The sequence below is a fragment of the Lucilia sericata genome, unplaced genomic scaffold, assembly GCF_015586225.1.
Source record: "Lucilia sericata isolate MDLA Ls3-8-SP2 unplaced genomic scaffold, ASM1558622v1 Contig001220F_arrow, whole genome shotgun sequence".
NCBI lineage: Eukaryota > Metazoa > Arthropoda > Insecta > Diptera > Calliphoridae > Lucilia > Lucilia sericata.
This window is the reverse complement of record NW_023995180.1, coordinates 102,585-128,230: the sequence shown is the minus strand read 5'-3', so window position 1 is coordinate 128,230 and position 25,646 is coordinate 102,585.

The window sequence follows — 25,646 nt, the reverse complement described above, 5'->3', positions numbered from 1 at the left end:
ATGGATTAGTGGATTAGTGTATCTCCTAGGGAGGATTCAATGATCCTATTTGAGAGAAGATTCTCAACAAAACCCACGACGGACCTGCCAAGCCCTGCTTGAGATAGAGATTGACAGATAGAAGCAGGTTTAACGTTATTAAAACGTAGTTCCTTAGATATTTCAAATTAGTGTTTCTGAGGAATGTTATAATATAACATCAATCTACTTTCTCTTAATCTTTTTGCCCAGTCTTGTATAGTTGGGCGGGCCCACAAGTAATCGGGCATGTTTTCATTTCAGTCCTTGTTGCGTCAAATACTTCGTCATGTTCACTTTCTGAAGCTTTCCTTTCCCTTCATTACATGATCTTTCGCTCCCTGGTACATATATGATGCAGAGTTTTCCACTGGAAAAGTATTCAGTAATGGCACTTTTACAGTCCAATATGATCTGTAAAAGATATCAGCTGATATCGAAATAATTGTACCCTGACTATTGGAAAATATGTTAACCTCTATTGGTTTACTATTAGATCCAATCCGTTTTAAACATTTAGTGATAGCACAGACTTCCATCTGGAAGCTAGTATTGTGATAGGAAGGGGGTAATATATGTCGGATTTTAGTTTCAAGGTTTGCCATTTGTGTTACAACAAATTCCCTTAGAGGTTTGCTCTCCTAGCTGGCACCAATATCTTAAAGTTCCCGACAATTATATTTCTTGCTTGAGATCGGAAACGTCTGATGTTTGTGTATAACCATCCAATATTTCCAGTTTATTTTGATGACGTGTTCTGTAACCATATATATGGCCAATTCGCCTAAAGATAAGATCCTCTCGGCTGTGAGTGCCGCCTCGTATCATACAAGACTGTCGATCTGTGAAATGTAACGTGTAAGCTGAACTCTTTGTCCCTAACGGTCCAATAGTTGTTTAGAGTCTAAAATTTATAAATGGAACTTTTTGATAACTCCTTATCTAATATGGATCTCATCGTGTTTTTGGCTAGACTAGGTCGTCTAACAGTCTGATATTTTTTTAAAATGGGAGATTTTTGGGTATAAAACACTAACAATTGTGGATTAGGTATGAAAAAAGGTCCGGCAGCAGTGCTGCTATGAGCTCACACAACACATTCACACACATATCATAATTATTAACATCATCATCATTTCCACTATTTTCATTATGATTCCTACTCTTGTTGTTGTTGTTGCTGTTTATTATTATGCTTCGTTTGTTCGTGTTTTGTTTTAATGTGGATTTTTTCTATTCGTTTATTTATACGAGTAGGGCTTTTGTTGTTGTTGTTTTTTATATACAAGTATGTCGTAATAGTTGCATGCTTTTTTGTTGTTGTTTTTTTCACATTTCTTTCATTGCTGCTTGTTGATGAGTAGTGAGTGAGTGCATTTGTGCTTTAACTAAAACAATAATAAAAGCTACAACAAAAAACAAGCAACAACAGCGAGGAGTCTAAATAAAACAAAAATATGCATACAATAGACTAGGAAGTCTACTGGGTAAAACAGTGTGAATTTTGTAGGAAAAAAAAATCGAGATTATAATTTTAAATAGAAAAAATATTTCTCCACAAAAAAGCTAAAGATTTTTTTAATAAAAAAAACTTTAAATTTAAAGGATTGACAGATTTATTAGGTTTCTTTTTGAATAAAAATATTTTAAAATTAATTTTTATTTATTAATAAAATCTGAATTATAAAAAAGTAAAAAATTAATAAAATTATTTTATAATAATTAATAGTAGGTATCAAAAATTTTTTCTGAAATTTCTTTTTTAAAATGATAATTTTTGTAGTTTTGACTAATTTTTAAATTTTGAAGAAAAAAAATATTTTTTTTCTTCAAAATTTCAGAAAAAATTTTTCAATTCTGTTAGCTTTAGTATTTTTGACAATTTTTTAAAATTTTGAAAAAAATGTTAACGTTGAGAAGTAAATCTTTTTCATTTCCGCTGCTTTTTAGATAATTTTTAAATAAAATCTAAAATATTTGAATTAAAATTTATAATATATATAAATTTATAAAAATACCAAATAAAAGCCAATACTTTTAGCTTTAACTTTCAGTAACATTTTTTCAATTCTGTCAGTTTTGCTATTTTCAACAAATTTTTAAAATTTTCACAAATTAAAAAAAATGATTTGTTTTTTTTTTGAAAATTTTTAAATAAAATCTAAAATATTGAAATAAAATTTTTATAAAAATATCAGATAAAAGCAAATACCTTTAGCTTTAACTTTCAGTAACATTTTTTCAATTCTGTCGGTTTTGCTATTTTCAACAGATTTTTAAAATTTTCACAAAATTAAAAAAAAAATTTTCTTTTTTTCTGATCATTTTTAAATAAAATCTAAAATATTTGAAATAAAAATTTTATAAAAATACCTGATAAAAGCCAATACCTTTAGCTTTAAATTTCAGAAACATTTTTTCAATTCTGATAGTTATCCTATTTTTAGAAAATTTTTTAAATTTTCCAAAACATTAACATTTTATTTGTTTTTTCTGATAGTTTTTAAATAAAATCTAAACAAATGATGCCTAACATAACTTTAGAAAAGTATTCGTTTATAGCTTTGTTACAATCCTATAGAATAATCAGCTAATAACGCCCTGAACCATAAACTTTTAAACTTTTATTTTCTTCTAAACAAATTTGTTAACTCTTAACAAATAACTAAAAACAAAAATCTTTCCCATTTGCGTTAATATCTCTGTCATTCATGAACTCTTTTCTAATTTATAAATAAATCTTTTTCTAATTAGTATCCCTTTAGCAACACCCATACGTATGATTAACATTGATTTCTTTAGAATAATTTATTTACACATCAATCATACGCCTCCACTTAATGTTTCAAGAAAAAAAACAAACATACAATTTGATGACTAAAATTACATTAAGTTTTCTTAAAATTTTCAATTTTATTTAACTTCTCTTTTATTTTTTATTTCTTTATCTTATTACAGTTTTCCTGCTTATTTCCAATTATAAATAGTTTGTTTTTTTTTTTCGTTATTTTATGTTGTTGATTTTTCTATGACACACAAAAAGCAGAACGTTTATCGACCCAGACCGCCATCAAAGCAAGAGGTCTTATGCTTGCAGTAGCAGAAAATTTAAAATGCTATAACAGCAACAACCACAGGAAAAAATCAACGACAACAAATATGAGTCAATATGCACTTTTCAAGCGAAAAGTTTTTTTGAACGCATTTCGAAACATGGCCACAGAGGGAAACTTTTTTTGTATATTTAAAGCAGAGCAGGCCAACTAAATTAATCAAAGGGCCCAAAAGGTTTGAACATTTTTAGAAAATCTTAACATATTATTCAACAATACTTCGGAACTTCTAGCACAAACGATACTAAATATCAACTATTCGCAGAACAAGAGTAAAGCTTTCATAAAAAGTTTTAAGTGAAAGAATCCGCCTAAGCGGAGTGTCCAAAATCCTCAAAATTGGACTGATTTGAGAACTTTCTCTCAGTATTAGATTTTTATTAAAATGTTAAAAAGTATTTATAAAACGCTTTCCCTTCCCTTCAAGTATTAAACACTTTCTGACCCAAAGACCATTAAAAGTTATACGCCATAGTTTTGTTTTAATATTTAAATACAATTTTTAGGTTGAATTCATTGCTTGCCACCACTATATGCAAGTGTATGTAAATGTTTACTGGCATTTGTGGTTTCTGTTTTAATTTCCTTTAACATGCAACTTGTACATGTGTATGTGTTTGGCACTATAAAATAAAATCCTTGAAAACACAGTGAACCATAAGACGGCGTCGCCGTCATCATCATCATCATGATCACAGGAGTCGTAAACTAAACCAACAAATAGCAAAGAAAGCAACAAAAAGCTAAAAATAAAGAAAAAAACTAAAAATGCAACTAAACTGAAGAAGGTAAAAACGACCACCCCATAGCTTTTCAAAACAGCCATGTGTCTCCTTCCTTTGGCAACATAATATAGCAAACAACAAGAAAAGCGAGTGCAAGAGAGAAAGAAATATAAAACAACAAAAACTACAGTTTTTCTCAAATGAAGGCAAAAAGGTTGTTGCACGTAAAATAGGCAAAGGAGACTGACAACATATAAACCAAATGCAACTACATATACATGCACAACAGTAACCCTGCAGATTTCCAAGGAGTTCATATAGACTAAACTGTAGACTAGACTATAGACTAAACAGTAGACTAGACTACAGACTAAACTGTAGACTAGGCTATAGACTAGACTATAGACTAGACTATAGACTAGACCATAGACTAGACCATAGACTAGACTATAGACTAGACTATAGACTAGACCATAGACTAGACCATAGACTAGACTATAGACTAGACCATAGACTAGACTATAGACTAGACTATAGACTAGACTATAGACTAGACTATAGACTAGACTATAGACTAGACTATAGACTAGACTATAGAACTAGACTATAGACTAGACTATAGACTAGACTATAGACTAGACTATAGACTAGACTATAGACTAGACTATAGACTAGACTATAGACTAGACTATAGAAGACTAGACTATAGACTAGACTATAGACTAGACTATAGACTAGACTATAGACTAGACTATAGACTAGACTATAGACTAGACTATAGACTAGACTATAGACTAGACTATAGACTAGACTATAGACTAGACTATAGACTAGACTATAGACTAGACTATAGACTAGACTATAGACTAGACTATAGACTAGACTATAGACTAGACTATAGACTAGACTATAGACTAGACTATAGACTAGACTATAGACTAGACTATAGACTAGACTATAGACCAGACTATAGACTAGACTATAGACTAGACTATAGACTAGACTATAGACTAGACTATAGACTAGACTATAGACTAGACTATAGACCAGACTATAGACCAGACTATAGACTAGACTATAGACTAGACTATAGACTAGACTATAGACTAGACTAGACTATAGACTAGACTATAGACTAGACTATAGACTAGACTATAGACTAGACTATAGACTAGACTATAGACTAGACTATAGACTAGACTATAGACTAGACTATAGACTAGACTATAGACTAGTCTATAGACTAGACTATAAACTAGATTATAGACTTGACTATAGATTATAGACTATACTATAGACTAGACTATATACCAGACTATAGACTAGACTAAAGACTAGACTATATACCAGACTATAATCAATAGAGTAGACTATAGATCAGACTATAGACTAGTCTATAGACTAGACTATAAACTAGATTATAGACTTGACTATAGATTATAGACTATACTATAGACTAGACTATATACCAGACTATAGACTAGACTAAAGACTAGACTATATACCAGACTATAATCAATAGAGTAGACTATAGATCAGACTATAGACTAGTCTATAGACTAGACTATAAACTAGATTATAGACTTGACTATAGATTATAGACTATACTATAGACTAGACTATATACCAGACTATAGACTAGACTAAAGACTAGACTATATACCAGACTATAATCAATAGAGTAGACTATAGATCAGACTATAGACTAGATTATAGACCAGACAATAGACTAGACAATAGACCAGACTATACTGCAGACCAGACTATAGAATATACTAAATATAATATAGATTAGATTATAGGCTAGACTAGACTATGAACCAGACTATAAACTAATATACTAGATTAAATTATAAAGTGTAAACTATAGACTATATAAACTCTAGACTAAATTGTGGACTAGATTATGAACTAGACAATGGACATAACTATGGATTAGACTATAGACTAGACTATGGACTAGACCATGGACTGGTCTATAGACTGGTCTATAGACTAGACTATGGACTTGTTTATAGACTAGTATATAGACTGGATTTTTGATAATAGACTAGATTATAGACTAGACTATCTACTTGAAGAGACTATTTCGAAGCTGTCTTCCCTGTTATCGAAAACATGTGCAAGGGATTACCCGGAGACGATGTTACAGATATACAGTCGTACAAGTGCTAATACTCAAGTAAACGTATGTAATTATACAAGTGGAATGATTTTTTCGCATACCCTACGTCATGTATTTTAAATTTTCAGTTTTAAATAGTAATATTTCATCGCTGAGGACAAATTTATTAAATTATGAAATTTAATAATTTAGTCTGGGAACAGTTTCTATAGGAAAATATAATACGTACTTTAACCAATACTGATCGGTTTTACTTGAATCAAGTGTCTTTTTAGTTTACCAGAGGCAAGTGTCTTTCGAATACTTTTTTATTGAGAACTATTATTCCAAAACGCTTTTCTATAGACGAGTCACTGTGGAGAAAGTTTTCTATATACAAGTGCCTTTCTAAGTGAGTTTTCTTCAGACCTTTCGTAGACAGCTTTCTGGAAGGCAAAAGTTCCTTGACAGTTTTTTTTAAATAGACTTTTATCTAGAAGAGACTCTTTCGTAGAAAGTTTTCTTAAGACAAATGTCATGCGAAGTAAGTTTTTTGTATAGACAAGAGCTTTTTGAAAACTGTTTTCTATATGCTTTCGAAAGCAGTTTTCTAGCCTTTAAATACTTTGATGAACTAGTATCTTTCGTAGACACTAGATATAGCAATGTAGCGCTTTTAAGAATCGCCTACGCCCTACAAGAAATCTTTAAACAGACTATTTTAATTTGTTGCTGCTTGAGTTTTAGTTTTACTCTAGCTGTTCCCCACTTCCCCTAGCAAATAGTGAGATAAACTAACAAAACGTTAGTTAACATGACGACAGTAAGTGTAAAAGCGAATGAACGAACTGAAAAGTGTAAGTGGGTGAGTTAGCGAGTGGCTAAGTGAATGAACAGGGTGAGTGTATGGTAAAGCTTTTACCTCAACTTTCAAGTGGACGGCCCTGAAGTGCAGGCAAGAGCTATGAAAACATTACAACAACAACAAAAAAGCAACACACTCAACTTTAGAAAATATATAGTTTGCACTACTATAAGGTTCAACTACTTTTGCTAAAGGTAGGGGTGAGAGAGGACAAAGCGAAGGTAGGAGGGGGTGTTTAGTTGAGTAGGTATGCATAACTATGTTTGTCTGTGTATTTAGTGGGAACGCATAATTTGCGTTAGTGTAACTAATGCCATGTAAAATGCAGTTTTTTTTGAAGTTGACTTATGTGTGTGTTTGTTTTTATTTGTTCTAAAGGATATCATATGTATGTGATGCCTTGATTTAGAACAATGAACTTTTGCTTTTTTTCTTGTTAAAGTAAAAAAATAACGAGAAGGTTTTTTGTTGTGTTTTAGTAAAAATTTTATAAAGTTGCTATGGTGAAGTTGCCAAAAAGAAAAATGGAAAATAAGAAAAATAATTTAAAAAATAAATTAATTGTTAAGAAAAAGAAAAATTCCAAGATTTAAAAGAAAATTTAGGAAAATAAAGATCTGCTAAGCTGAACACACAGAAGACATTTATTTAAATTTTATTTAATTTCCTTTTTTAAAACATTTTGAAGCAGACTTATTTTCTTTTTTTTATTTAACATTTTACTTTATTTTGTTTTTTTCTGTGGCTTTATATCCTTGTTGTTAGGCAGCCAGGACATTGTTCTACTTTTTTATAAAAAAAAATCTAAAAAAAATTATTCCCTCTTACCCATACATTTAAAATTACACTCTTATACAAAGACACAGTCATCCTTGCTGTTGTGTTTTTTTTTTTTCATTTTTTTCTGTTAGCTGTTTGTTGGTATTTTGTTTTCAATGAAATCTTGCAAAAAAAAATTGTTTTCTGAGGAGTTCTTGTTTTTTTTCATTTCCTTTTATATCCTTGTTGGTTTTATTGACACACACATACACCAGCACCGCTATACCACAACATTTACCACAGTTATGTAGGTTAATTTGATGTGGAGTGCACTTCCTGTTCTATGGAGAAGTTTCATTTAAAATACATTCACTCTCTTACAATCACACACACACATACAGACTCATTTGCTTTATTTTATTTTTTCTCCTTCTGCATATTGTTTAATTTTTCTGCCATCCTGTTCTATTGGTTTAATATGCAAATGTCAGTTCGTGTTTTAATTTTAAAAAATTCTACTCCTGCTGTTGCAGTTCACGGGGTTTGAGTTTAGTATAACAGTAATTACACTTTTCATTTAGCGTTTTTTTTTCTTGTGGAGTTTTAGCAGAAAGTTTATTAAAATTAAAGAATTTTTTAATTTGCTTTAAGCTTAAGAACTATAAAACGAATTAATATTCATTATTTCTAGAGACACTTTTCTATCCATAGATAACTGTCTTCGAAATGCCCTTGTTTAGAGAAAACTGCCTTAAAAAATACTTTTATATAGAAAACTGTCTGCGAAGAACACTTATCCATAGAAAACAGTCCTCGAAAGGCACCTGTTTATAGTAAACTTGGTTCAATAGACACTTGACTATAGAAAACTGTTTTCAAATGACTCTTGTTAGTAAAAAACTGTCTTCCAAACACACTTGTCTAAAGAAAACTATTTTCGCACTTGTCTCAAGACACTTGTCTATAGAAAACTGTCTTCGGAAGACACTTGTCTATAGAAAACTGTTTTCCCAAGACACTTATCTATAGAGACCAGTTTTCGCGAGACATTTATCTGTGGAAAACTGTCTTCGAAAGACACTGGTCTATAGAAATCAGTCTTCGGAAGACACCTGTCTATAGAATAAGACACTTGCCTATAGAAAACGGTCTTCGAAAGACTTGTCTATAGAAAACTGTCTCAACAGACACTTGTCTATAGAAAACTGTCTCAACATACTCTTGTCTATAGAAATTTGTCTTCGAAAGACACTTGTCTATAAAAAACTGTCTTCGGAATACATTTGTCTAGAGAAAACAGTCTCCGCAAGTCTATGTAAAACTGTCTTTGAAGAACAGTTGTCTTTAGAAAACAGTTTTCAAAAGCCTCCTGTCTACAGACAACTGTATTCAAAGAAACTGATCCATAGATAACTGTCTTCGAAATGCCCTTGTGTAGAGAAAGCTGTCTTCGAAAAATATTTTTATATAGAAAACTGTCTTCGAAGCACACTTGTTCATAGAAAACTGTCTTCGAAAGACACCTGTCTATAGAAACTTGTTTTCAAAAGACACTTGACTATAGAAAACTGACTGACTGAAAACTGAAATGACTCTTGTCTGTAAAAAAACTGACTTCCAAAGACACTTGTCTTAAGAAAACTATTTTCGAAAGACACTTTCCTATAGAAAACTGTCTTCGAAAGACAATTGTCTATAGAAAACTGTCTCCAAAGACTCTTGTCTGTAAAAAACTGGATGACATTTCTCTATAGAAAACAGTCTTCGAAAAATACTTTTATATAGAAAACTGTCTGCAAAGAACACTTCCCTAGAAAACTATCCTCGAAAGGCACCTGTCTATAGAAAACTGTCTTCAAAAGTAACTTCACTATAGAAAACTGTATTCAAAAGACACTTGTCTATAGAAAACTATCTTCGAAAGACACTTGTCTATAGAAAACTGTCTTCGAAAAACACTTATCTATAAAAAACTGTCTCAAAAGACTCTTGTCTGTAAAAACTGTCTTCCTAATACACTTGTTTATAGAAAACTGTCTTGAAAGAAACTTGTCCATAGAAAACTGTCTTCAAAGACCTTTGCCTATAGAAAACTGACTTTAGAAGACACATGTCTATATAAAACTGTCTTTGAGAGACACTTGTCTATAGAAAACATTTGTCCATAGAAAACTGTTTTCAGAAGACACTTGTCTACTGTCTTCGAAAGACACTTGTATATAGAGAGCAGTCTTCGCGAAACATTTATAGAAAACTGTCTTCGAAAGACTCTTGTCTATAGAACACAGTCTTCGGAAGACACCTGTCTGTAGAAAACTTTTTTCGAAAGACGTTAGTCTATGGAAAACTATCTTCAAAAGATCACATCTACAGAAACCTGTCTTCAGAAGACACTAGTCTATAGAAAACTGTCATCGAAAGACACTGGCTTATAAAAAACAGTTTTCGGAAGAAACTTCTCATTGGAAAACTAAGGCGGCGAGTCTATAGAAAACTGTCTGCGAAAAACACTCGTCTATAGAAAACTGTCTTTGAAAGACATTTATCTATAGAATACTGTCTTCACAAGACACTTGTCTATAGAAAACTGTCCCAGAAAGACCATTGTCTTTAGAAAACCAACATCGAAAGATATTTATCTATAAAATATACTGTGACGACAGTTTATCGTTTGTGGCCTTTATTGTGTTTAATCTCTATGAAAAAAGCTTCATTATAATTTTCCATATTTTATGTTTTCTTTTCACGACTAAAACTTCAGCAACTCCAACACCCTTTTCCTATAAATCTTAAACACCTAAACTAAGCACCTGATTAACAACAAAAACTTTATCTATAAATACATGTATCTATATCTATACATATGCCTTCATATTTTATATTTTGTAAATATTTATTTTATATTATCTTTTCTAAACTTTTTTTTTCAATTTCTACTACTAAATTTACAAAAAAAAAAAGAAAAACATAAGACAAATATTTATTTTTATAAACCACATGTCACAATCATTCCAATTTTTTTCTAATATTTACTCGGCATTTTTTACAACGTTATTGAAGTATTTTTTTTCTTTTCTGTCAAACTGTCTGACATTCAGTCATTTATTTAGTCAGTTAGTCAGTCAGTCATTCGGTTGGTTTATGTGTGTATGTTTTTTTTTCTAGTTAAAAACATTTTTTCGTATTCGTTGCCATAGCAATGAACTTTAATTGGGCCAAAGACCATTTAAAAGTGCATTAAAAATAACATCACACTCTACTCTCTACAGTAGTGCAGCAGTTTGTATTTGTTTAAGTATTTGTTGGTTTAAAAGTGTGAGTTTTTGCTATGGTATGGGTGAGTTCTTCCCCCTTTTTTTCTAGTATATTGAACATAGAATTGATAACAAATAACAACAACAACAACAATAGTTGAACGAAAAAATAAAAACGAATTAAATAAAACAAAAATTATGTGCAACTATTATAACAAGAGCAATAAAAGTGAGGGCCATTTTAAATATTAAATAAAATAAAAACAACAACATAAATAAAAATTACAAAAACAAACCTTTGATAGTTCAAAGAGTTTGGAAAATAAAAAAAGAAACGAATTGGTTTTAAAAATGAATTTACTGGAAGCTTTTTAACTTTTCTATATAAAACTGTCTACGGAACACATTTGTCTATAAAAAGTTGCTTCCAAAAGGCACATGTCTATAGAAAACTGACTTCGAAAGACTCTTGTCAATTGAAACCTGTATTCGAAAGTCTATTTTCGTAAGATATTTATCTATAGATAACAGTATTCAAAAGACTGTTGTCTATAGAAATCTATCTTCGAAAGACTTTTGTCTATAGGAAGGTGTTTTCGAAAGACTCTTGTCAATTGAAAAATGTCTTCGAATGACTTTTGTCCATAGAATGCTGTTTTCGAAAGAATATTTTCTATAGAAAAATGCCTTCGAAAGACTCCTGTCTGTAGATAACTGATTTAGAAAGACTCTTGCCAAAAAAAAAAACATGTCTTCGGGTAACTCTTGTCCAAAAAAAACTGTCTTCGAATGTCTCTTGATAATGGGAAACTAACTTCGAAAGTCTCATATCAATAGAAAACTGTTTTCGAAAGATGTTTGTCTATGTCTTCGAAAGACTCTGGTCAAAAGAAAACTGTCTTCGAAAGACACTTGTCTATAGAAAACTCTCTTTGGAAAACTGATTTCGAAGGTCTTTTGTCTATCGAAAACTGTCTTCGAAAGACACTTGTCTATAGAAAACTCTCTTTGGAAGACACTTTTCTATAGAAAGCAGTCTTTGGAAGATACTTGTCTATAAATATCTTTGGAAGAATCCTGTCAATAGAAAACTGTGTTCGAAAGACACTTTTCAATAGAAAACTGTCTTCGAAAGAATCTTGAAACTGATTTCAAAGGTCTTTTGTCTATGAAAAACTGTCTTCGAAAGACACTTGTCTATAGAAAACTCTCTTTGGAAAACTGATTTCGAAGGTCTTTTTCGAAAGACACTTTTCAATAGAAAACAGTCTTCGAAAGACTCTTGACTCTTCTATAGACAAGAGTCTTGAAAACAGTCTTCAAAAGACTCTTGTCTATAGAAAACATTCTTCTAAAAACACTTGTGTAAATAAAACTGTTTTTGGAAGACGCTTTTCTATAGGAAGCAGATAACGAACAATCTTCTCAATAGAAAACTGTCTTTAAAATCCCCTTGTCCATAGAAAACTCTTTTCGAAAGACTTTTATCTATAGAAAACTGTCTTCGAAAGACTTTTGTCAATAAGTCTGTATTCGAAAGACTCTTGTCTAAAGAAAACTCTCGAAAGACAGTTGTTAATAGTACACTGTCTTCAAAATACTCTTGTCCAAAGAAAACTGTCTCCAAAAGACTCTTGTCTAAAGAAAACTGTCTCCGAAAGACTTTTGTCAATAGAAAACTGATTTTGAAAGACTCTTGTCAATAGAAAACTGTCATAGAAAAATTCTTGTCTATAAAAATCTCTTTTCTTTACAAAACTATCTTCAAAAGACTCTTGTCAAGAGTTCTCTGACTTTTAAAGACTTTTGTCAATAAAAAAAACTGACTTCGAAAGACTCTTATCAATAGAAAACAGTTTTCAAAAGACTTTTGTCTATAGAAAAATGTCTTCGAAAGATTCTTCTCAATAGAAAACTGTTTTCAAAATATAGAAAACTGACTTCGAAAGACTCTTATCAATAGAAAACAGTTTTCAAAAGACTTTTGTCTATAGAAAAATGTCTTCGAAAGATTCTTCTCAATAGAAAACTGTTTTCAAAATATAGAAAACTGTCTTCCAAAGACTGTTGTTAATATAAAACTGTCTTCAAAACTATTTTGTACTGGCTCTTGTCCAAAGAAAACTGTCTCCGAAAGACTTTTGTCAATAGAAAACTGATTTCGAAAGACTCGTATCAATATAAAACAGTTTTCGAAAGACCTTTGTCTACAAAAAAATGTCTTCGAAAGACTCTTCTCAATAGAAAACTGTTTTCGAAACACAATTGTCTATAGAAAACTGTCTTTAAAAGGCTTTTGTTTGTAGAAATCTGTCTTCGGAAGACACTGGTCTATAGAAAACTGTCTTCGAAACCCATTTGTCTATAGAAAACTGTCTTCCAAAGCCTGTTGGTATTATAAAACTGTCTTCGAAACTATCTTGAATATATAGAAAACTGTCTTCGGAAGACACTGGTCTATAGAAAACAGTTTTCAAAACAAGATTGTCTATAGAAAACTGTCATAGAAAGACTCTTCTCAACAGAAAACTGTTTTCGGAAGACTTTTGTCTATAGAAAAATGTCTTCGAAAGACTCTTATCAATAGAAAATTGTCTTCGAAAGACTCTTGTCTATAGAAAACTGTCATGGAAAAACTCTTGTCAACAGAAAAATGCCTTCGGAAGACTATTGTCAATAGAAAACTGTCTTCGAAAGACAATTGTCTAAAGAAGAATGTCTTCGAAAGACTCTTTTCCTTAAAAAATTTATATGAAAAACTCTCCTTCCCTATTGAAAACTCTTTTCGAAATACTACTTTCTATAGAAAACTGTCTTCGAAAGACAATTTTCTCTCTTCAAAGGACTCTAGTCTATAGCAAATTGTCTTCAGAAGACAATGACTCTTGGTAATAGAAATCTACCTTCGAAAGACTCTTGTGTGTAGAAAACAGTTTTCGAAAAAACTTTTGTCTATAGAAAAATGTCTTCGAAAAGTTTGAAAATACTTGTCTAAAGAAAACTTTAATCGAAAGACATTTGTCTATAGAAAACTCATTGGCTTATAGAAAACTGACTAGGAAAAAAGCTTTTCTCTAAAAGACTGTCTTTCAAAGACACTTGTTTAAAGAAGTCAATAGAAAACTGTGTTCACCTACCGAATCTTTCTATGGAAATCTGTCTTCGAAGGATAATTGTCTATAGAAAAAATATGTATGTATTTGTTGACACACATTTAAAAAAAATATATATAAATTTCAAAAAAAACTAATGTTAACTTGAAGTTGAAGGGTATATACGATTCGTTGTAATTTTTATTGATTCTTTTTTTATAAATTTATTACTTTTTGATAAAAACTTTATGTACTTACCTATTATTTTCAATATTTCCCTTGCCCGGCTTAAGTCCAACTAAGTAATGTTGTAAAGTTTTTTTACACTCGTCTTGATCAGATGGATATTTAATAAAATTAAATAAAGTTTGTATAAAGGATTCTAAATGGTTAAGGTTTAGGTAAATGTTAAGGACATAACTACATGGGGAGCTGTAAAGAGAAAGAATAGAAGAAAATAAATGAATGGTAGAAAAGCATTAAGTAAGAAAGAAATTTCAAATTAACGTTTATAAGGTAACAGAAGAAATAAATTTCCCCAGCAAGAAAGCGCCCTCTATGAGAAATGCAACGTATTAAGTGAGAAATTACACTTTTAGCCGTTAAAAATGCAGCACTGTTTAAAAGAAATTGGCGCCTTTATTTGAAAATGCACTTTTATACACTCTTTTCCATATGCAAGTTTACAAAATGCAATGAGAATGAAAGAAAGAAATGAAACGAAAGCTTTTTTCCTACACACACACTTACTCACTCACTCACACTGCAAGTGCAGAGAGACAAAAAGGAAATGAAACACGCTACATTGTGAAGAAGAAAGGGCACATACAATTGCACTTTTACATGGCAAATGCTGACGAACCGGCTGGCTGGCTGTGAGTCAGTGAAATGATATGAAATGAAATTGAATGCGGAAGTATTTTTGTGTGTGAGAAAAACGAACAGCATGACTAACAGACCAGACCCAAAACAGAAAACGAAACAGACAACAAAATATGAAAGCACAAACAATAACAAACTGTCAAAGTGGCAGCAGGCCTGGGTTGTTGGCTGGCCAGGCCGGTTGTTGCACCAAAACATAAAATTTAACACACACACACATACTTACACCTCTTAAAGATAAACGAGCAAAAACGACAAGCAAAACAAATTCACTTTCATTTTAAAGAGCACAGAAAACAAAATAAAGAGAATTTCACCACTCTCTTTCAAAAATTAAAAGAGCTTTTTTCAACATAAAGAGTTTTGTTAATACTCTTTATTTTTGTTACAAACTTAAGAGAATTTTAATATTTTTTTGTTTTATTTCTTTCTTCTTTAGAGGTCGTTGCTGTTTTGTTTGTATTTAAAAATTTGTGTCTGTTTTTGTTGTTGTTGTTTTTATTTGCGTCTACCTGTGTGTGTGTGTGTTTATTTCTTGTTGTGTTGTGCATTTTCTGTGCCAAACCGTTTCATTAACCCCATCAAACAATATGAACTCATGTCGCCACTCGAAAGGTCATTCAAGCAATGTTTTTGTTTTTATTTTTATTTTTTTCGATTTGTTTGTTTAAACTGTAGCCGGCCTTTAGGCTTTAATAAATATTTTTTCGGCTGTTTTTTTGTTTGTCCTGAGGAGTTTAAAGGACAAAGGTGTGGTTTGTTTAAAAAGGAAAATTTAAGTTTTAAAACACAGCATTTTGGTGCTTAAAACATTGGAAATTTGAAGAAATTATGTATTAAAAAATCGTTGCCTATTTAAAGGCGTCTCTAAATTAGAATAATGAAATATAGCCTATTTAAAAGCGAAATATTAAAAATTGCATTAAATCACAGATGGACGGACGGAAATATTAAACAGAATCATTATGTTATTCTGCAATTCATATTAATTTCTAAAAAATAGTACTAATTACAATATAACAGTGTAATTTTGGCTTTAAAACCCTTCTCAAGTCTTTTTGTAATTAGTAGTAATATGCTACACTTTGCGAATTTTCTCATTTTCCTTCAAAACCCCAAATAGTAGTAACATCACTACTCTTTGGATGATTAATTAAAGACATTATGTACTTTTTATAAACTATTATTGAATCTATACTAAAATGGATCCAGTTTGCTTAAAAATCACTTTTGAATCATTTTTGTAAAAAGTAGTAGATTCCACTACCTTTTCAAATCTTTATTAAAAATAATACTTTTTCCGCAAGAAATTAATAAAATAACAATAAAATTTTTAAATTAAAAAAAGAAAAAATATAAACCTGATTTTTGTTGAAATAGTAGTAAAAATAGTACTTTTTAACTATTTAACATACCTCTTCACACCTTATTTTAAAACAGTAGTAAAAATACTAACTTCCGTTAGTTGCTAAATAATGCACTTCATATAAAAATCATAAAAAAACTTCCTGACTCTTAAAAAATTTCTTTAAATCCCATTTTTAGCATATTTGCAAATAGTAGTAAAAATACTACTTCTTTAGGTTTTGTTAAATATAATAATTTTCTACGATAAATGGCAATTCTGCCTTATGAAGACACCATTTTCTTTGAAATAAATATTTTAAGATTTTTGCAAAATAGTAGTAAAAATACCACTTTTTTGGTAAAAGTATGTAAAATTTCTCAATTATACCTATTTAGACACCTACATACATAATTAGATATAATTTTGTAACAATTTCACATTTTATGCCTTTAGAAAAATAGTAGTAAAAATACTACCTTCTGGTTTAAGCAGCTTACTAAGTTATTTTGTACAAAAATCAATAAAATAGTATTTAAAGACCAAGTTAAACATTTTTGGAAATAGTAGTAAAAATACTACTTTTTTTTTAAAGTTGTTAAATAAAATGCATATTATGTACTAGCTAAACCCAGTACGCCTTACGAAGTTGTTCGCACACAATGTGAACATTGTAGTTCTAATAGTTTCATAGATATAGTTAATTAGTTAGTAGTTAGTTAGTTAGTTAGTTAGTTAGTTAGTTAGTTAGTTAGTTAGTTAGTTAGTTAGTTAGTTAGTTAGTTAGTTAGTTAGTTAGTTAGTTAGTTAGTTAGTTAGTTAGTTAGTTAGTAGTTAGTTAGTTAGTTAGTTAGTTAGTTAGTTAGTTAGTTAGTTAGTTAGTTAGTTAGTTAGTTAGTTAGTTAGTTAGTTAGTTAGTTAGTAGTTAGTTAGTTAGTTAGTTAGTTAGTTAGTTAGTTAGTTAGTTAGTTAGTTAGTAGTTAGTTAGTTAGTTAGTTAGTAGTTAGTTAGTTAGTTAGTTAGTAGTTAGTTAGTAGTTAGTTAGTTAGTTAGTTAGTTAGTTAGTTAGTTAGTTAGTTAGTTAGTTAGTTAGTTAGTTAGTTAGTAGTTAGTAGTTAGTTAGTTAGTTAGTTAGTTAGTTAGTAGTTAGTAGTTAGTTAGTAGTTAGTTAGTTAGTTAGTTAGTTAGTTAGTAGTTAGTTAGTAGTTAGTTAGTTAGTTAGTTAGTTAGTTAGTTAGTTAGTTAGTAGTTAGTTAGTTAGTTAGTAGTTAGTTAGTTAGTTAGTTAGTAGTTAGTTAGTTAGTTAGTTAGTTAGTAGTTAGTTAGTTAGTAGTTAGTTAGTTAGTAGTTAGTTAGTTAGTTAGTTAGTTAGTTAGTTAGTTAGTTAGTTAGTTAGTTAGTAGTTAGTTAGTTAGTTAGTTAGTTAGTGTTAGTTAGTTAGTTAGTTAGTTAGTAGTTAGTAGTTAGTTAGTTAGTTAGTTAGTTAGTTAGTTAGTTTAGTTAGTTAGTTTCGTTAGTTAGTTAGTTAGTTAGTTAGTTAGTGGTGTTAGTTAGTTAGTTAGTTCGTTAGTTAGTTAGTTTAGTTAGTTAGTTAGTAGTTAGTTAGTTAGTTATAGTTAGTTAGTTAGTTAGTTAGTAGTTTAGTTAGTTAGTTAGTTAGTTAGTTAGTTTAGTTAGTTAAGTTAGTTAGTTAGTTAGTTAGTTAGTTAGTAGTTCGTTATTTAGTTAGTTAGTTAGTTAGTTAGTTAGTTAGTTAGTTAGGTTAGTTAGTTAGTTAGTTAGTTGAGTTAGTTAGTTAGTTAGTTGAGTTAGTTAGTTAGTTAGTTAGTTAGTTAGTACTAGTTAGTTACTTAGTTAGTACTAGTTAGTCTTAGTTAGTTAGTTAGTTAGTAGTTAGTTAGTTAGTTAGTTAGTTAGTTAGTTAGTTAGTTAGTTAGTAGTTAGTTAGTTAGTTAGTTAGTTAGTTAGTTAGTTAGTTAGTTAGTTAGTTAGTTAGTTAGTTAGTTAGTTAGTTAGTTAGTTAGTTAGTTAGTTAGTTAGTTAGTAGTTAGTTAGTTAGTTAGTTAGTTAGTTAGTTAGTTAGTTAGTTAGTTAGTTAGTTAGTTAGTTAGTTAGTTAGTTAGTTAGTTAGTTAGTTAGTTAGTTAGTTAGTTAGTTAGTTAGTTAGTTAGTTAGTTAGTTAGTTAGTTAGTTAGTTAGTTAGTTAGTTAGTTAGTTAGTTAGTTAGTTAGTTAGTTAGTTAGTTAGTTAGTTAGTTAGTTAGTTAGTTAGTTAGTAGTTAGTTAGTTAGTTAGTTAGTTAGTTAGTTAGTTAGTTACTTAGTTAGTTAGTTAGTTAGTTAGTTAGTTAGTTAGTTAGTTAGTTAGTTAGTTAGTTAGTTAGTTAGTTAGTTAGTTAGTTAGTTAGTTAGTTACTTAGTTAGTTAGTTAGTTAGTTAGTTAGTTAGTTAGTTAGTTAGTTAGTTAGTTAGTTAGTTAGTTAGTAGTTAGTAGTTAGTTAGTTAGTTAGTTAGTTAGTTAGTAGTTAGTTAGTAGTTAGTTAGTTAGTTAGTTAGTTAGTAGTTAGTTAGTTAGTTAGTTAGTTAGTTAGTTAGTTAGTTAGTAGTATTAGTTAGTTAGTTAGTTTGGTTGTTTGTTGTTTGTTTGTGTTGTTTGTTGTTTGTTTGTTTGTTGTGTTTGTTTGTTGTTTGTTTGTTTGGTGTTTGTTTGTTTGTGTTTGTTGTTGTTGTTTGTTTGTTTGTTTGTTTGTTTGTTTGTTTGTTTGTTTGGTGTGGTTGGTTGTTGTTTGTTTGTTGTTTGTTTGTGTTTGTTTGTTTGTTGTTTGTTTTGTTGTTTGTTTGTTTGTTGTTTGTTTGTTGTTTGTTGTTGTTTGTTGTTTGTTGTTTGTTTGTTTGTTGTTGTTTGTTTGTTTGTTTGTTGTTGTTGTGTTTGTTTGTTTGTTGTTGTTTGTTTGTTTGTGTGTTGTTGTTGTTTGTTTGTGTTTGTTTGTTTGTTTGTGTTTGTTTGTTTGTTTGTTTGTTTGTTTGTTTGTTTGTTTGTTGTTTGTTTGTTTGTTGTTGTTTGTTTGTTTGTTTGTTTGTTTGTTTGGTTTGTTTGTTTGTTTGTTGTTTGTTTGTTTGTTTGTTTGTTTGTTTGTTTGTTTGTTTGTTTGTTTGTTTGTTTGTTTGTTGTTGTTTGTTTGTTTGTTTGTTGTTTGTTTGTTTGTTGTTTGTTTGTTTGTTTGTTGTTTGTTTGTTGTTTGTTTGTTTTGTTTGTTTGTGGTTTGTTTGTTTGTTTGTTGTTTGTTTGTTTGTTTGTTTGTTTGTTGTTGTTTGTTTGTTTGTTTGTTTGTTTGTTTGTTTGTTTGTTTGTTGTTTGTTTGTTTGTTTGTTTGTTTGTTTGTTTGTTGTTGTTTGTTGTTTGTTTGTTTGTTTGTTTGTTTGTTTGTTTGTTTGTTTGTTTGTTTGTTTGTTAGTTTGTTAGTTTGTTAGTTGTTAGCTAATTAACTAAGCCAGTGTCGGGTATTTTTTTTACGTTCATTCTATAGTAATCCAATCCACGACCTCAAAATATTTTCTTTTTGCAGATTTCTCCTTTTCTTTGCACCAATTTTGGAATAAAATATCTTTTATATTTCTTCCTTTTATCTTAAAAACGAAACAAATCAAAGAATTTTCACATAAATATCTCAGAGACAAAAACCAGACAACCATCCAAGTTTTTGACCACCCATAAAGGTCATAAATGTAGCAATTTAGTCAAAGAACAATGACAAATACTCGTAAAAATCAGACAAACACAGTCGTTTATACGAAACTTTAATATAAACACCCCACTTTAAATAAAACCTGCAAATTAGCAAGAGAAATTTTCATTTAAGAAATGTGAAGATAAGAGATTCGAAGACAAGAGTGGCGATGAAATTTTCTCTCAAATGAAAATAAAAACAAGTGTTGAGAATTTTACCGGCAAAAGACAACAAAACAAAAAGCAGGCAATAATAAGTAAAAATGTTGTTGCTGGAGTAGTAGTTGTTGTTGTTTAGGGAAGAGGAAGCCTAAATTTAGCAAAAAAACACATGAAAACGAGTTGTAGCACGAAAAAAAGACAAACAGTGGGACTAAACAAAGTTTCCGGAAGAACCAACAAGAAAAAAATCAGTTATATGCAAATCTATGCACTGAACAGTAGTCTAGGATATCGTCTTGACTATAGTCTGGACCAGTATTCTATAGTCTGGTCAATAGTCTAGTCTACAGTCTAGTCTACAGTCTAGTCTATAGTCTGGACTATATTTTAGTCTATAGTCTGGACTATAGTCTAGTCTATAGTCTGGGCTATAGTTTAGTCTATAGTCTGGACTATAGTCTAGTCTATAGTCAGGACTATAGTTTAGTTTATAGTCTGGACTATAGTCTAGTCTATAGTCTGGACTATAGTCTAGTCTATAGTATGGACTATAGTTTAGTCTATAGTCTGGACTGTAGTCTAGTCTATAGTCTGGACAATAGTCTAGTCTATAGTCTGGACTACAGTCTAGTCTATAGTCTGGACTATAGTCTAGTCTATAGCCTGGATTATAATCTAGTCTATAGTCTGGACTATAGTCTAGTCTATATTCTGGACTATAGTCTAGTCTATAGTCTGGACTATAGTCTAGTCTATAGTCTGGACTATAGTCTAGTCTATAGTCTGGACTAAAGTCTAGTCTATAGTCTGGACTATAGTCAAGTCTATAGTCTGGACTATAGTCAAGTCTATAGTCTCGACTATAGTCTAGTTTATAGTCTAGTCTATAGTCTAAACTATAGTCTAATCTATAGTCTAAACTATAGTCTAATCTATAGTCTGGACTATAGTCTAGTCTATAGTATGGACTATATTCTAGTCTATAGTCTGGACTATAGTCTATTATATAGTCTGGACTATAGTCTATTATATAGTCTGGTCTATAGTCTATTATATAGTCTGGAATATAGTCTAGTCAATAGCCTGGGCTATAGTCAATACTCAGGACTATAGTCTTGTCTATAGTATAATCTATAGTCTGGACTATTGACTAGGCTATAGTGTGGCCTTTAGTCTAATCTAAACTATAGAACTATGTCCGGACTATATTCTGACCTATAGATTAGTCTGTTAACTGAACTAGTCCTTAGTCTAGACTTTAGACTATTGTCTACTAAATATTGTCTACTAAATATTTCTTAGTAAAAACTGTTATACTGAATTTTTATGGTAATAACTGTTATACTTTATAATTATTTTTCATCAAAAATCCATTTTTATTAAAACTTTACTCTATTTAAACCCACTGTGCGTACGCTGATGGGTTGACTGGTTGCTGTGTTGTTAAGCACGATGGAGGAGTCCCCAATGTTGTGAAAATCATGATGATGATGATGACGACAACACAAGAGTCAACGAACGACCGAAAGCGGTGAATGCACCAACACTCGGCTAAATAACAACTACAACAGCCATGTGTATAATTTAAGCAAAAAAAAAAGTGTTTCAGCAAAAAACCCGTATATAGGAAGTTTATTTAAAAATTTCATTACAAGTCTGGCAAAATTTTGAAAAGAGCAAGGAAAAAGGAATCTTCTCTCTTAAATAAACACAAGTAAATCCACATGACTGTAAAGAGAAAAAGTTCACTCACTTTTGGGGCTCGCACATGGAAGTGAAATGTGAAGAAGAACTCCAAACACGAAACACACTCGCATACAGACTCAAATATACATACATACATATAAAAGTATAAAAATAGATGGAGTAAATTGTAGTGAGTGGATGAATGTACTTTGTTGTTGTTTTTCTCGGTATATAGGATAACGACCATCAACGACCCCAAAATGTTTTGTCACGTTGCCAGCAATTTGAACGAACTCACACACAAACTCAGAGGGACTTTTTAATGGAAAGCATGGGTACCTAAGAAGGGAAAGAGGATGCAATATATACATAGTTGTTTTTATAAAGTAGTAGGTGATGTGTTTTTTTTTTTTTTTTTGCTTTGTTTTGTTAATATGTTCGTGTGTATGTTAGTAAGGGATAAAGGAGCCAACGACCCCTAAAAGAGACTTCAATATGTGTATTTTCGTTATAGTGGTCGTTATGTAGTTCGTCTTTTTTTTCGTATTTTTTTTTTGTAAATTCTAACACATTGAATCCAACAAATGTAGGATGTTATTTATGAATGTAGGGTTCTGTTGCTGTAATTGATGTTTTAGTTGCTCTTGTTGTTATTGTAGTTAGAGTATGTTGACGATGATGACGTTTTGCACGAGTTTTATGTATGAGTATGTAGTGGTTCTTCTGCTGGTGTTGTTGTTGTTGTTTATATAGTATGTAGGGGTTTGTTGAACTCTAGACCTCAGGGTCGTTTGAGTTTATTGAACTCAACGAAAAGTAAAGGTAGGTTGTTTTTTTTGCTTTAGATATTGGTTGGGGGTAAAGGTTTGTTTAAAGAAAATGCTAAATTTGGCAATAATGAGAGTTTAAAGTATGAAGAAATATGCGTAGGCCCTTGTGTATTGATTTCTGGTCTATAGTTTAGTCTAAAGTCTGAGCTATAGTCTAGTCTTAACCATAATCTTGACCATAGTCTTGTCTTGACTATAGTCAGGAGAATAGTCCGAATGATAGTCTGGACTAAAGTCTAGTCTGTACTCTGAGTAATAGTATATTATATAGTCTGTACTACAGTCTAGTATATAGCGGAGACTACTCGCTAGTCTATAGTCAGTAGTATAGTCTAGTACATAGTCTGAAGTACAGTCTATAGTCTAAGATATATTCTGAACTAGTATATATACTGGGCTATAGTCTAGCCTATACTCTGGACTATAGTCTAATCTATATTCTGAAATATTCTCCAGTCTATAGTCCGGACTATGCTCTAGCTTATAGTCTGGTCTATAGTCTAGTATGTAATGTGACCTATAGTCTGAAGTCTGCACTATATTCTAGCCTCAAGTGTGGATTGTATTCTAGTATATTGCCTGGTCAATAGCCTATTCTATAGTATGGACTGTTACCTAGTATATAGTCCAGACAACTCTCTAGTTTATAGTCTGTACTATAGACCAGTCAATAGTCTGCACTATAGACCAGTCAATAGTCTGCACTATAGTCAAGTCTATAGTCTATACTACTGTCTAGTTTAAGGTCTGGACTATAGTTTATAGTTTGAACTATAATCTAGTCTGTAGTCTGTAGTCTATAGTCTAGTCTATTGTCTAGTTTTAAATCTAGTCTAATGTCTGGTCTATAGTCTGGTCTATACTCTGGAATATAGTCTGGTCTAAAGTCTGAACTATAATAGAGTCTATATACAGTGGACGTCCAATAGTACGTATACTCTTTATTACGAATATCCAATAATACGAATGGCAAAATTGTTGCATTGTATACTCTATAGTACGAATAAAGTCACAATTTTTCTGTTCGATAGTACGAATAACGCATTTTTTATGGGAATTTTGGTTTTATTTACGTATGAATGAAGTTTTTATTATGTTTTTATTTTATTATTTCGGTATCATTCACCTTAAGCTCAGTAATTTTGAAGTTTTTTTGTATTTATTACAAGTGTTTTGTATTTTTAAAAATCCTATACACACAATTTACTGCATGTATATTTACAAATCAACAATTATTTAGTGTTATTAATTTATTTTATTGGAATTTTGGTGACCCAAGAGAAGAAATTAAATTGGATGATAACGCCAATGAGGAAAGTATTTTATTAGTTCCCCACAATGACTCTGCTGAGAACAATATTGAAGCCTCAAAAGCGCTGTTATTGAAAAAGCCGTAAGAATCATTTTACAATGTAATAAACATCGATGTTAAATGATGGATTTTTTAATAAGTAAAATGATATTTATATACATATGTATGTATGAACTGTTAATTTTGAAAGTAGTGTGACTCCACATTCCAAACAATGGGTTTAAGGATAACTATTCTAATTTTTAAGAGAAAATTATAAATTAGAGAATTGTGGTATATTACATTCAAGTTTCTAATAAAAGTTTTATGTAATCTGAACATTTTAACACATTTTAGAACACATATGTAAATTGCAAATTGTCTTTGGCACACATCTTTTTAAAAACATTAAAATTTAAAACCTTCTACATATATCTCATTTCAACCATTGGACTCACGATACTTTCAAAATTAACAATTCATATACGTAAATATGTCCCTTTTATGCCTGTTTATGTACAAGAAATTTATTTAAAATAATACACATTTATTATATTTTGTTCCGTTATGTAATTTTTCATGAAAAATAAAACAAAAATAAATAAAATCCAATATTTTATGTGTATTATTTGAATTTAAACATACAAAATGTGTTGTTCAATAATACGAATTTTTCGGTATTACGAAAGGGCCTGACACTATATAATTCGTACTAGTGGACGTCCACTGTAGTCTGATTTATAGTGTGGGCTATTTTCTAGTCAATAGTCTGGACTATATCCTAGTCTATACTCTGGACTGTAGTCTACAATCCGGACTATACTTTACTTTATAGTCTGGACTATAGCCTAGTCTATATTCTGCACTATGATTAAGTCTATAGTCTGGATATAGTTTAGTCTGTATTCCAAACTATAGTCTAGCTTATAGTATGGACTATAGTCTAGTCTGCGCTATAGTCTAGTCTATAGGCTGGACTATATTCTGGATTATAGTCAAGTATATAATCTGCACTACAGCCCAGTTTATAGTCTGGACTATAGCCTAGTTTATAATACTCTGCAGTCTGGTCCATATTGTGGACTATAGTCAGGACTGCAGTGTAGACTATAGTCTAGACTTTATTTTAGTATAGTCTAGAGTTTGGACTATAGTCTAGTCTATAGTCTAGTCGGTAGTACAACCCATCGCCTGGCCTTAAGTTTGGAAACTAAACGAAAACATCATAACCCTTTGCCAACATTACACAATCCAACCAATTCTGTTTTAATTTTTCCATTTGTTGTTGTTGTTGCAGTAATGCAAAACAACAAGAGTACTATGTTGAGCAAATGTGACCCTAGTACATGTAAAGGTATGCAAAAAAAAAAAAAAAACAACAACAAATGTTAATACATACATAGTATGTATGTGTCTGTAAATGTTTTCTTATTGGTTGCATTTGATAAAGTATATATGTGAATGTCTGTAAATTTGCAATCAATTGTTATCCTTTTAATAACAACAACAATATGTATTAATGACATCAACAACACAACAAACAGCTGCAAAAATTATTTTAAAATTTTCTGTTTTTTTCCTTTAGTTAAAACGATTTTTTCATTCCCTTTTTTCAAATGCACGCGACTTATTAATAAAAAAAAATAATTGCATGTTTAGTTGTATGTCTGTCCTTTTGTCTGCTGCATATTCGTTATATATCGTCGTTTACATAAATACGAAAAAATACGAGTATTTTTTTATTTTTTATTTATTATTTAGTGTAAATGTTTGTATGAGTGTGTGTTGTTTAGCA